Source organism: Taudactylus pleione, unplaced genomic scaffold (genome assembly GCF_031769625.1).
Source record: "Taudactylus pleione unplaced genomic scaffold, aTauple2 ptg000967l, whole genome shotgun sequence".
Lineage (NCBI taxonomy): Eukaryota > Metazoa > Chordata > Amphibia > Anura > Myobatrachidae > Taudactylus > Taudactylus pleione.
In genome coordinates this window covers 12185889-12195000 of record NW_028285368.1, presented here as the reverse complement: position 1 = coordinate 12195000, position 9112 = coordinate 12185889, and the positions used below count along the sequence as shown (strand labels likewise).

At 37.8% G+C, this 9112-nt stretch overlaps 2 non-coding genes and 37 pseudogenes across 2 annotated transcripts; all 39 read left to right on the top strand.

Annotated features, from left to right (window-relative positions):
* Positions 1–18: 18 nt before the first annotated feature.
* Positions 19–137, top strand: LOC148468955 (5S ribosomal RNA; annotated as a pseudogene).
* A 115-nt stretch (positions 138–252) lies between these two features.
* On the top strand, positions 253–371 carry LOC148468954 (5S ribosomal RNA). The gene has a single exon (XR_015874136.1). It is a non-coding gene; the product is annotated as a 5S ribosomal RNA (ribosomal RNA).
* Positions 372–487: 116 nt separating this feature from the next.
* On the top strand, positions 488–606 carry LOC148468953 (5S ribosomal RNA; annotated as a pseudogene).
* Positions 607–722: 116 nt separating this feature from the next.
* LOC148468952 (5S ribosomal RNA) lies at positions 723–841 on the top strand (annotated as a pseudogene).
* Positions 842–957: 116 nt separating this feature from the next.
* On the top strand, positions 958–1076 carry LOC148468951 (5S ribosomal RNA; annotated as a pseudogene).
* A 116-nt stretch (positions 1077–1192) lies between these two features.
* LOC148468950 (5S ribosomal RNA) lies at positions 1193–1311 on the top strand (annotated as a pseudogene).
* Positions 1312–1427: 116 nt separating this feature from the next.
* Positions 1428–1546, top strand: LOC148468949 (5S ribosomal RNA; annotated as a pseudogene).
* A 115-nt stretch (positions 1547–1661) lies between these two features.
* Positions 1662–1780, top strand: LOC148468948 (5S ribosomal RNA; annotated as a pseudogene).
* A 116-nt stretch (positions 1781–1896) lies between these two features.
* On the top strand, positions 1897–2015 carry LOC148468947 (5S ribosomal RNA; annotated as a pseudogene).
* Positions 2016–2130: 115 nt separating this feature from the next.
* Positions 2131–2249, top strand: LOC148468946 (5S ribosomal RNA; annotated as a pseudogene).
* A 116-nt stretch (positions 2250–2365) lies between these two features.
* LOC148468945 (5S ribosomal RNA) lies at positions 2366–2484 on the top strand (annotated as a pseudogene).
* A 116-nt stretch (positions 2485–2600) lies between these two features.
* On the top strand, positions 2601–2719 carry LOC148468944 (5S ribosomal RNA; annotated as a pseudogene).
* Positions 2720–2835: 116 nt separating this feature from the next.
* LOC148468943 (5S ribosomal RNA) lies at positions 2836–2954 on the top strand (annotated as a pseudogene).
* A 115-nt stretch (positions 2955–3069) lies between these two features.
* LOC148468942 (5S ribosomal RNA) lies at positions 3070–3188 on the top strand (annotated as a pseudogene).
* Positions 3189–3304: 116 nt separating this feature from the next.
* Positions 3305–3423, top strand: LOC148468941 (5S ribosomal RNA; annotated as a pseudogene).
* A 115-nt stretch (positions 3424–3538) lies between these two features.
* LOC148468940 (5S ribosomal RNA) lies at positions 3539–3657 on the top strand (annotated as a pseudogene).
* Positions 3658–3773: 116 nt separating this feature from the next.
* On the top strand, positions 3774–3892 carry LOC148468939 (5S ribosomal RNA; annotated as a pseudogene).
* A 116-nt stretch (positions 3893–4008) lies between these two features.
* LOC148468938 (5S ribosomal RNA) lies at positions 4009–4127 on the top strand (annotated as a pseudogene).
* A 116-nt stretch (positions 4128–4243) lies between these two features.
* LOC148468937 (5S ribosomal RNA) lies at positions 4244–4362 on the top strand (annotated as a pseudogene).
* A 115-nt stretch (positions 4363–4477) lies between these two features.
* On the top strand, positions 4478–4596 carry LOC148468936 (5S ribosomal RNA; annotated as a pseudogene).
* Positions 4597–4712: 116 nt separating this feature from the next.
* Positions 4713–4831, top strand: LOC148468935 (5S ribosomal RNA; annotated as a pseudogene).
* Positions 4832–4947: 116 nt separating this feature from the next.
* LOC148468934 (5S ribosomal RNA) lies at positions 4948–5066 on the top strand (annotated as a pseudogene).
* A 116-nt stretch (positions 5067–5182) lies between these two features.
* On the top strand, positions 5183–5301 carry LOC148468933 (5S ribosomal RNA; annotated as a pseudogene).
* Positions 5302–5417: 116 nt separating this feature from the next.
* On the top strand, positions 5418–5536 carry LOC148468932 (5S ribosomal RNA; annotated as a pseudogene).
* A 116-nt stretch (positions 5537–5652) lies between these two features.
* Positions 5653–5771, top strand: LOC148468931 (5S ribosomal RNA; annotated as a pseudogene).
* Positions 5772–5886: 115 nt separating this feature from the next.
* On the top strand, positions 5887–6005 carry LOC148468930 (5S ribosomal RNA; annotated as a pseudogene).
* A 116-nt stretch (positions 6006–6121) lies between these two features.
* Positions 6122–6240, top strand: LOC148468929 (5S ribosomal RNA; annotated as a pseudogene).
* Positions 6241–6356: 116 nt separating this feature from the next.
* LOC148468928 (5S ribosomal RNA) lies at positions 6357–6475 on the top strand (annotated as a pseudogene).
* Positions 6476–6590: 115 nt separating this feature from the next.
* On the top strand, positions 6591–6709 carry LOC148468927 (5S ribosomal RNA). Its single transcript, XR_015874135.1, has one exon. It is a non-coding gene; the product is annotated as a 5S ribosomal RNA (ribosomal RNA).
* Positions 6710–6825: 116 nt separating this feature from the next.
* On the top strand, positions 6826–6944 carry LOC148468926 (5S ribosomal RNA; annotated as a pseudogene).
* Positions 6945–7060: 116 nt separating this feature from the next.
* Positions 7061–7179, top strand: LOC148468925 (5S ribosomal RNA; annotated as a pseudogene).
* A 116-nt stretch (positions 7180–7295) lies between these two features.
* On the top strand, positions 7296–7414 carry LOC148468924 (5S ribosomal RNA; annotated as a pseudogene).
* Positions 7415–7530: 116 nt separating this feature from the next.
* On the top strand, positions 7531–7649 carry LOC148468923 (5S ribosomal RNA; annotated as a pseudogene).
* A 116-nt stretch (positions 7650–7765) lies between these two features.
* LOC148468922 (5S ribosomal RNA) lies at positions 7766–7884 on the top strand (annotated as a pseudogene).
* Positions 7885–7999: 115 nt separating this feature from the next.
* Positions 8000–8118, top strand: LOC148468921 (5S ribosomal RNA; annotated as a pseudogene).
* Positions 8119–8234: 116 nt separating this feature from the next.
* LOC148468920 (5S ribosomal RNA) lies at positions 8235–8353 on the top strand (annotated as a pseudogene).
* Positions 8354–8468: 115 nt separating this feature from the next.
* Positions 8469–8587, top strand: LOC148468919 (5S ribosomal RNA; annotated as a pseudogene).
* Positions 8588–8703: 116 nt separating this feature from the next.
* Positions 8704–8822, top strand: LOC148468918 (5S ribosomal RNA; annotated as a pseudogene).
* A 116-nt stretch (positions 8823–8938) lies between these two features.
* Positions 8939–9057, top strand: LOC148468917 (5S ribosomal RNA; annotated as a pseudogene).
* The last annotated feature ends 55 nt before the right edge of the window (positions 9058–9112 follow it).

The following is a 9112-nucleotide window of genomic DNA, read 5'->3' as shown; positions in this document are numbered from 1 at the left end:
ACATTATTGGTTTGGGACACCTACAGCCAAAGCACACTGGACATGCCCAATATCGTCTGATCTTGGAAGCTATGCAGTGTTGGGCCTGGTTAGTTCTTGGATGGGAGACCACCTAGGAATCCCAGGTGCTGTAGGTAATTTTATACTGCCATAACATTCTTTTCTATTACATTTTACATTTCATTTTTCAACTAATCATTGAATTTACTTGAGTTAAGAAGTAAAAGAGGTCTATAGTTAATGTTTTTGAGCACCTACAGCCAAACCACACTGGAAATGCCCAATCTCGACTGAACTTGGAAGCTATGCAGTGTTGGGCCTGGTTAGTACTTGGATGGGAGACCACCTGGGAATACCAGGTGCTGTAGGTAATTTTATACTGCCATAACATTCTTTTCTATTACATTTTACATTTAATTTTTTCAACTTATCAATGAATTTACTTGAGTTAAGAAGTAATAGAGGTCTAAAGTTAATGTTTTTGAGCACCTACAGCCAAACCACACAGGACATGCCCAATCTCGTCTGAACTTGGAAGCTATGCAGTGTTGGGCCTGGTTAGTACTTGGATGGGAGATCACCTGGGAATACCAGGTGCTGTAGGTAATTTTATATAGCCATTACATTCTTTTCTATTACATTTTACATTACATTTTTTCAACTTATCAATGAATTTTCTTGAGTTAAGAAGTAAAAGAGGTCTAAAGTTAATGTTTTTGAGAACCTACAGTCAAACCACACTGGACATGCCCAATCTCGTCTGATCTTGGAAGCTATGCAGTGTTGGGCCTGGTTAGTACTTGGATGGGAAACCACCTGGGAATACCAGGTGCTGTAGGTAATTTTATACTGCCATAACATTCTATTCTATTACATTTTACATTTAATTTTTTCAACTTATCAATGAATTTACTTGAGTTAAGAAGTAATAGAGGTCTAAATTTAATGCTTTTGAGCACCTACAGCCAAACCACACTGGACATGCCCAATCTCGTCTGATCTTGTAAGCTTTGCTGTGTTGGGCCTGGTTTGTACTTGGATGGGAGACCACCTGAGAATACCAGTTGCTGTAGGAAATTTTATACAGACAAAACATTCTTTTCTATTACATTTTACATTTAATTTTTTCAACTTATCAATGAATTTACTTGAGTTAAGAAGTAAAAGAGGTCTAAAGTTAATGTTTTTGAGCACCTACTGCCAAACCACACTGGACATGCCCAATCTTCTTTGATCTTGGAAGCTATGCAGTGTTGGGCCTGGTTAGTACTTGCATGGGAGACCACCTGGGAATACCAGGTGCTGTAGGTAATTTTATACTGCCATAACATTCTTTTCTATTACATTTTACATTTAATTTTTTCAACTTATCAATGAATTTACTTGAGTTAAGAAGTAATAGAGGTCTTAAGTTAATGGCATTGGGCACCTACAGCCAAACCACACTGGACATGCCCAATCTCGTCTGATCTTGGAAGCTATGCAGTGTTGGGCCTGGTTAGTACTTGGATGGGAGACCACCTGGGAATACCAGGAGCTGTAGGTAATTTTATACTGCCATAACATTCTTTTCTATTACATTTTACATTTCATTTTTCAACTAATCATTGAATTTACTTGAGTTAAGAAGTAAAAGAGGCCTAAAGTTAATATTTTTGAGCACCTACAGCCAAACCACACTGGACATGCCCAATCTCGACTGAACTTGGAAGCTATGCAGTGTTGGGCCTGGTTAGTACTTGGATGGGAGACCATCTGGGAATACCAGGTGCTGTAGGTAATTTTATACTGCCATAACATTCTTTTCTATTACATTTTACATTTAATTTTTTCAACTTATCAATGAATTTACTTGAGTTAAGAAGTAATAGAGGTCTAAAGTTAATGGTTTTGGGCAACTACAGCCAAACCACACTGGACATGCCCAATCTCGTCTGATCTTGGAAGCTATGCAGTGTTTGGCCTGGTTAGTACTTGGATGGGAGACCACCTGGGAATACCAGGAGCTGTAGGTAATTTTATACTGCCAAAACATTCTTTTCTATTACATTTTACATTTCATTTTTCAACTTATCATTGAATTTACTTGAGTTAAGAAGTAAAAGAGGTCTAAAATTAATGTTTTTGAGCACCTACAGCCAAACCACACTGGACATGCCCAATCTCGTCTGATCTTGGAAGCTATGCAGTGTTGGGCCTGGTTAGTACTTGGATGGGTGACCACCTAGGAATCCCAGGTTCTGTAGGTAATTTTATACTGCCATAACAGTCTATTCTATTACATTTTACATTTAATTTTTTCAACTTATCAATGAATTTACTTGAGTTAAGAAGTAATAGAGGTCAAAAGTTAATGCTTTTGAGCACCTACAGCCAAACCACACTGGACATTCCCAATCTCGTTTGATCTTGGAAGCTATGCAGTGTTGGGCCTGGTTAGTTCTTGGACGGGAGACCACCTGGGAATACAAGGTGCTGTAGGTAATTTTATACTGCCATAACATTCTTTTCTATTACATTTTACATTTAATTTTTTCAACTTATCAATGAATTTACTTGAGTTAAGAAGTAAAAGAGGTCTAAAGTTAATGTTTTTGAGCACCTACTGCCAAACCACACTGGACATGCCCAATCTTGTTTGATCTTGGAAGCTATGCAGTGTTGGGCCTGGTTAGAACTTGCATGGGAGACCACCTGGGAATACCAGGTGCTGTATGTAATTTTATACTGCCATAACATTCTTTTCTATTACATTTTACATTTAATTTTTTCAACTTATCAATGAATTTACTTGAGTTAAGAAGTAATAGAGGTCTTAAGTTAATGGCTTTGGGCACCTACAGCCAAACCACACTGGATATGCCCAATCTCGTCTGATCTTGGAAGCTATGCAGTGTTGGGCCTGGTTAGTACTTGGATGGGAGACCACCTGGGAATACCAGGAGCTGTAGGTAATTTTATACTGCCATAACATTCTTTTCTATTACATTTTACATTTCATTTTTCAACTAATCATTGAATTTACTTGAGTTATGAAGTAAAAGAGGCCTAAAGTTAATGTTTTTGAGCACCTACAGCCAAACCACACTGGACATGCCCAATCTCGACTGAACTTGGAAGCTATGCAGTGTTGGGCCTGGTTAGTACTTGGATGGGAGACCATCTGGGAATACCAGGTGCTGTAGGTAATTTTATACTGCCATAACATTCTTTTCTATTACATTTTACATTTAATTTTTTCAACTTATCAATGAATTTACTTGAGTTAAGAAGTAATAGAGGTCTAAAGTTAATGGTTTTGGGCAACTACAGCCAAACCACACTGGACATGCCCAATCTCGTCTGATCTTGGAAGTTATGCAGTGTTGGGCCTGGTTAGTACTTGGATGGGAGACCACCTGGGAATACCAGGAGCTGTAGGTAATTTTATACTGCCAAAACATTCTTTTCTATTACATTTTACATTTCATTTTTCAACTTATCATTGAATTTACTTGAGTTAAGAAGTAAAAGAGGTCTAAAATTAATGTTTTTGAGCACCTACAGCCAAACCACACTGGACATGCCCAATCTCGTCTGATCTTGGAAGCTATGCAGTGTTGGGCCTGGTTAGTACTTGGATGGGAGACCACCTAGGAATCCCAGCTTCTGTAGGTAATTTTATACTGCCATAACAGTCTATTCTATTACATTTTACATTTAATTTTTTCAACTTATCAATGAATTTACTTGAGTTAAGAAGTAATAGAGGTCAAAAGTTAATGCTTTTGAGCACCTACAGCCAATCCACACTGGACATTCCCAATCTCGTTTGATCTTGGAAGCTATGCAGTGTTGGGCCTGGTTAGTACTTGGACGGGAGACCACCTGGGAATACCAGGTGCTGTAGGTAATTTTATACTGCCATAACATTCTTTTCTATTACATTATACATTTAATTTTTTCAACTTATCAATGAATTTACTTGAGTTAAGATGTAATTGAGGTCTAAAGTTAAAGGTTTTGGGCACCTACAGCCAAACCACACTGGACATGCCCAATATCATCTGATCTTGGAAACTATGCAGTGTTGGGCCTGGTTAGTACTTGGATGGGAGACCACCTGGGAATACCAGGTGCTGTAGGTAATTTTATACTGCCATAACATTCTTTTCTATTACATTTTACATTTAATTTTTTCAACATATCAATGAATTTACTTGAGTTAAGAAGTAATAGAGGTCTAAAATTAATGTTTTTGAGCACCTACAGCCAAACCACACTGGACATGCCCAATATCGTCTGATATTGGAAGCTATGCAGTGTTGGGACTGGTTAGTACTTGAATGGGAGACCACCTGGGAATACCAGGTGCTGTAGGTAATTTTATACTGCCATAACATTCTTTTCCATTACATTTTACATTTCATTTTTCAACTTATCATTGAATTTACTTGAGTTAAGAAGTAAAAGAGGTCTAAAGATAATGTTTTTGAGCACCTACAGCCAAACCACACTGGACATGCCCAATCTCGTCTGATCTTGGAAGCTATGCAGTGGTGGGCCAGGTTAGTACTTGGATTGGAGACCACCTAGGAATCCCAGGTGCTGTAGGTAATTTTATACTGCCATAACAGTCTTTTCTACTACATTTTACATTTAATTTTTTCAACTTTTCAATGAATTTACTTGAGTTAAGAAGTAATAGAGGTCTAAAGGTAATGCTTTTGAGCAGCTACAGCCAAACCACACTGGACATGCCCAATCTCGTCTGATCTTGGAAGCTATGCAGTGTTGGGCCTGGTTAGTACTTCGAGGGGAGACCACCTGGGAATACCAGGTGCTGTAGGTAATTTTATATAGCCATTACATTCTTTTCTATTACATTTTACATTACATTTTTTCAACTTATCAATGAATTTTCTTGAGTTAAGAAGTAAAAGAGGTCTAAAGTTAATGTTTTTGAGCACCTACAGTCAAACCACACTGGACATGCCCAATCTCGTCTGATCTTGGAAGCTATGCAGTGTTGGGCCTGGTTAGTACTTGGATGGGAAACCACCTGGGAATACCAGGTGCTGTAGGTAATTTTATACTGCAATAACATTCTTTTCTATTACATTTTACATTTAATTTTTTCAACTTATCAATGAATTTACTTGAGTTAAGAAGTAATAGAGTTCTAAATTTAATGCTTTTGAGCACCTACAGCCAAACCACACTGGACATGCCCAATCTCGTCTGATCTTGTAAGCTTTGCTGTGTTGGGCCTGGTTTGTACTTGGATGGGAGACCACCTGAGAATACCAGTTGCTGTAGGAAATTTTATACAGCCAAAACATTCTTTTCTATTACATTTTACATTTAATTTTTTCAACTTATCAATGAATTTACTTGAGTTAAGAAGTAAAAGAGGTCTAAAGTTAATGTTTTTGAGCACCTACTGCCAAACCACACTGGACATGCCCAATCTTGTTTGATCTTGGAAGCTATGCAGTGTTGGTCCTGTTTAGTACTTGCATGGGAGACCACCTGGGAATACCAGGTGCTGTAGGTAATTTTTTACTGCCATAACATTCTTTTCTATTACATTTTACATTTAATTTTTTCAACTTATCAATGAATTTACTTGAGTTAAGAAGTAATAGAGGTCTTAAGTTAATGGCTTTGGGCACCTACAGCCAAACCACACTGGACATGCCCAATCTCGTCTGATCTTGGAAGCTATGCAGTGTTGGGCCTGGTTAGAACTTGGATGGGAGACCAACTGGGAATACCAGGAGCTGTAGGTAATTTTATACTGCCGTAACTTTCTTTTCTATTACATTTTACATTTCATTTTTCAACTTATCATTGAATTTACTTGAGTTAAGAAGTAAAAGAGGTCTAAAGTTAATGTTTTTGAGCACCTACAGCCAAACCACACTGGACATGCCCAATCTCGTCTGAACTTGGAAGCTATGCAGTGTTGGGCCTGGTTAGTACTTGGATGGTGGACCACCTGGGAATACCAGGTGCTGTAGGTAATTTTATACTGCCATAACATTCTTTTCTATTACATTTTACATTTAATTTTTTCAACTTATCAATGAATTTACTTGAGTTAAGAAGTAATAGAGGTCTAAAGTTAATGTGTTTGAGCACCTACAGCCAAACCACACTGGACATGCCCAATCTCGTCTGAACTTGTAAGCTATGCAGTGTTGGGCCTGGTTAGTACTTGGATGGGAGACCACCTGGGAATACCAGGAGCTGTAGGTAATTTTATACTGCCATAACATTCTTTTCTATTACATTTTACATTTAATTTTTTCAACTTATCAATGAATTTACTTGAGTTAAGAAGTAATAGAGGTCTAAAATTATTGGTTTGGGACACCTACAGCCAAAGCACACTGGACATGCCCAATATCATCTGATCTTGGAAGCTATGCAGTGTTGGGCCTGGTTAGTACTTGGATGGGAGACCACCTAGGAATCCCAGGTGCTGTAGGTAATTTTATACTGCCATAACATTCTTTTCTATTACATTTTACATTTCATTTTTCAACTAATCATTGAATTTACTTGAGTTAAGAAGTAAAAGAGGTCTATAGTTAATGTTTTTGAGCACCTACAGCCAAACCACACTGGAAATGCCCAATCTCGACTGAACTTGGAAGCTATGCAGTGTTGGGCCTGGTTAGTACTTGGATGGGAGACCACCTGGGAATACCAGGTGCTGTAGGTAATTTTATACTGCCATAACATTCTTTTCTATTACATTTTACATTTAATTTTTTCAACTTATCAATGAATTTACTTGAGTTAAGAAGTAATAGAGGTCTAAAGTTAATGTTTTTGAGCACCTACAGCCAAACCACACAGGACATGCCCAATCTCGTCTGAACTTGGAAGCTATGCAGTGTTGGGCCTGGTTAGTACTTGGATGGGAGATCACCTGGGAATACCAGGTGCTGTAGGTAATTTTATATAGCCATTACATTCTTTTCTATTACATTTTACATTACATTTTTTCAACTTATCAATGAATTTTCTTGAGTTAAGAAGTAAAAGAGGTCTAAAGTTAATGTTTTTGAGAACCTACAGTCAAACCACACTGGACATGCCCAATCTCGTCTGATCTTGGAAGCTATGCAGTGTTGGGCCTGGTTAGTACTTGGATGGGAAACCACCTGGGAATACCAGGTGCTGTAGGTAATTTTATACTGCCATAACATTCTTTTCTATTACATTTTACATTTAATTTTTTCAACTTATCAATGAATTTACTTGAGTTAAGAAGTAATAGAGGTCTAAATTTAATGCTTTTGAGCACCTACAGCCAAACCACACTGGACATGCCCAATCTCGTCTGATCTTGTAAGCTTTGCTGTGTTGGGCCTGGTTTGTACTTGGATGGGAGACCACCTGAGAATACCAGTTGCTGTAGGAAATTTTATACAGCCAAAACATTCTTTTCTATTTCATTTTACATTTAATTTTTTCAACTTATCAATGAATTTACTTGAGTTAAGAAGTAAAAGAGGTCTAAAGTTAATGTTTTTGAGCACCTACTGCCAAACCACACTGGACATGCCCAATCTTCTTTGATCTTGGAAGCTATGCAGTGTTGTGCCTGGTTAGTACTTGCATGGGAGACCACCTGGGAATACCAGGTGCTGTAGGTAATTTTATACTGCCATAACATTCTTTTCTATTACATTTTACATTTAATTTTTTCAACTTATCAATGAATTTACTTGAGTTAAGAAGTAATAGAGGTCTTAAGTTAATGGCTTTGGGCACCTACAGCCAAACCACACTGGACATGCCCAATCTCGTCTGATCTTGGAAGCTATGCAGTGTTGGGCCTGGTTAGTACTTGGATGGGAGACCACCTGGGAATACCAGGAGCTGTAGGTAATTTTATACTGCCATGACATTCTTTTCTATTACATTTTACATTTCATTTTTCAACTAATCATTGAATTTACTTGAGTTAAGAAGTAAAAGAGGCCTAAAGTTAATATTTTTGAGCACCTACAGCCAAACCACACTGGACATGCCCAATCTCGACTGAACTTGGAAGCTATGCAGTGTTGGGCCTGGTTAGTACTTGGATGGGAGACCATCTGGGAATACCAGGTGCTGTAGGTAATTTTATACTGCCATAACATTCTTTTCTATTACATTTTACATTTAATTTTTTCAACTTATCAATGAATTTACTTGAGTTAAGAAGTAATAGAGGTCTAAAGTTAATGGTTTTGGGCAACTACAGCCAAACCACACTGGACATGCCCAATCTCGTCTGATCTTGGAAGCTATGCAGTGTTGGGCCTGGTTAGTACTTGGATGGGAGACCACCTGGGAATACCAGGAGCTGTAGGTAATTTTATACTGCCAAAACATTCTTTTCTATTACATTTTACATTTCATTTTTCAACTTATCATTGAATTTACTTGAGTTAAGAAGTAAAAGAGGTCTAAAATTAATGTTTTTGAGCACCTACAGCCAAACCACACTGGACATGCCCAATCTCATCTGATCTTGGAAGCTATGCAGTGTTGGGCCTGGTTAGTACTTGGATGGGTGACCACCTAGGAATCCCAGGTTCTGTAGGTAATTTTATACTGCCATAACAGTCTATTCTATTACATTTTACATTTAATTTTTTCAACTTATCAATGAATTTACTTGAGTTAAGAAGTAATAGAGGTCAAAAGCTAATGCTTTTGAGCACCTACAGCCAAACCACACTGGACATTCCCAATCTCGTTTGATCTTGGAAGCTATGCAGTGTTGGGCCTGGTTAGTACTTGGACGGGAGACCACCTGGGAATACAAGGTGCTGTAGGTAATTTTATACTGCCATAACATTCTTTTCTATTACATTTTACATTTAATTTTTTCAACTTATCAATGAATTTACTTGAGTTAAGAAGTAATTGAGGTCTAAAGTTAAAGGTTTTGGGCACCTACAGCCAAACCACACTGGACATGCCCAATATCATCTGATCTTGGAAACTATGCAGTGTTGGGCCTGGTTAGTACTTGGATGGGAGACCACCTGGGAATGTCAGGTGCTGTAGGTAATTTAATACTGCCATAACATTCTTTTCTATTACATTTTACATTTCATTTTTCAAC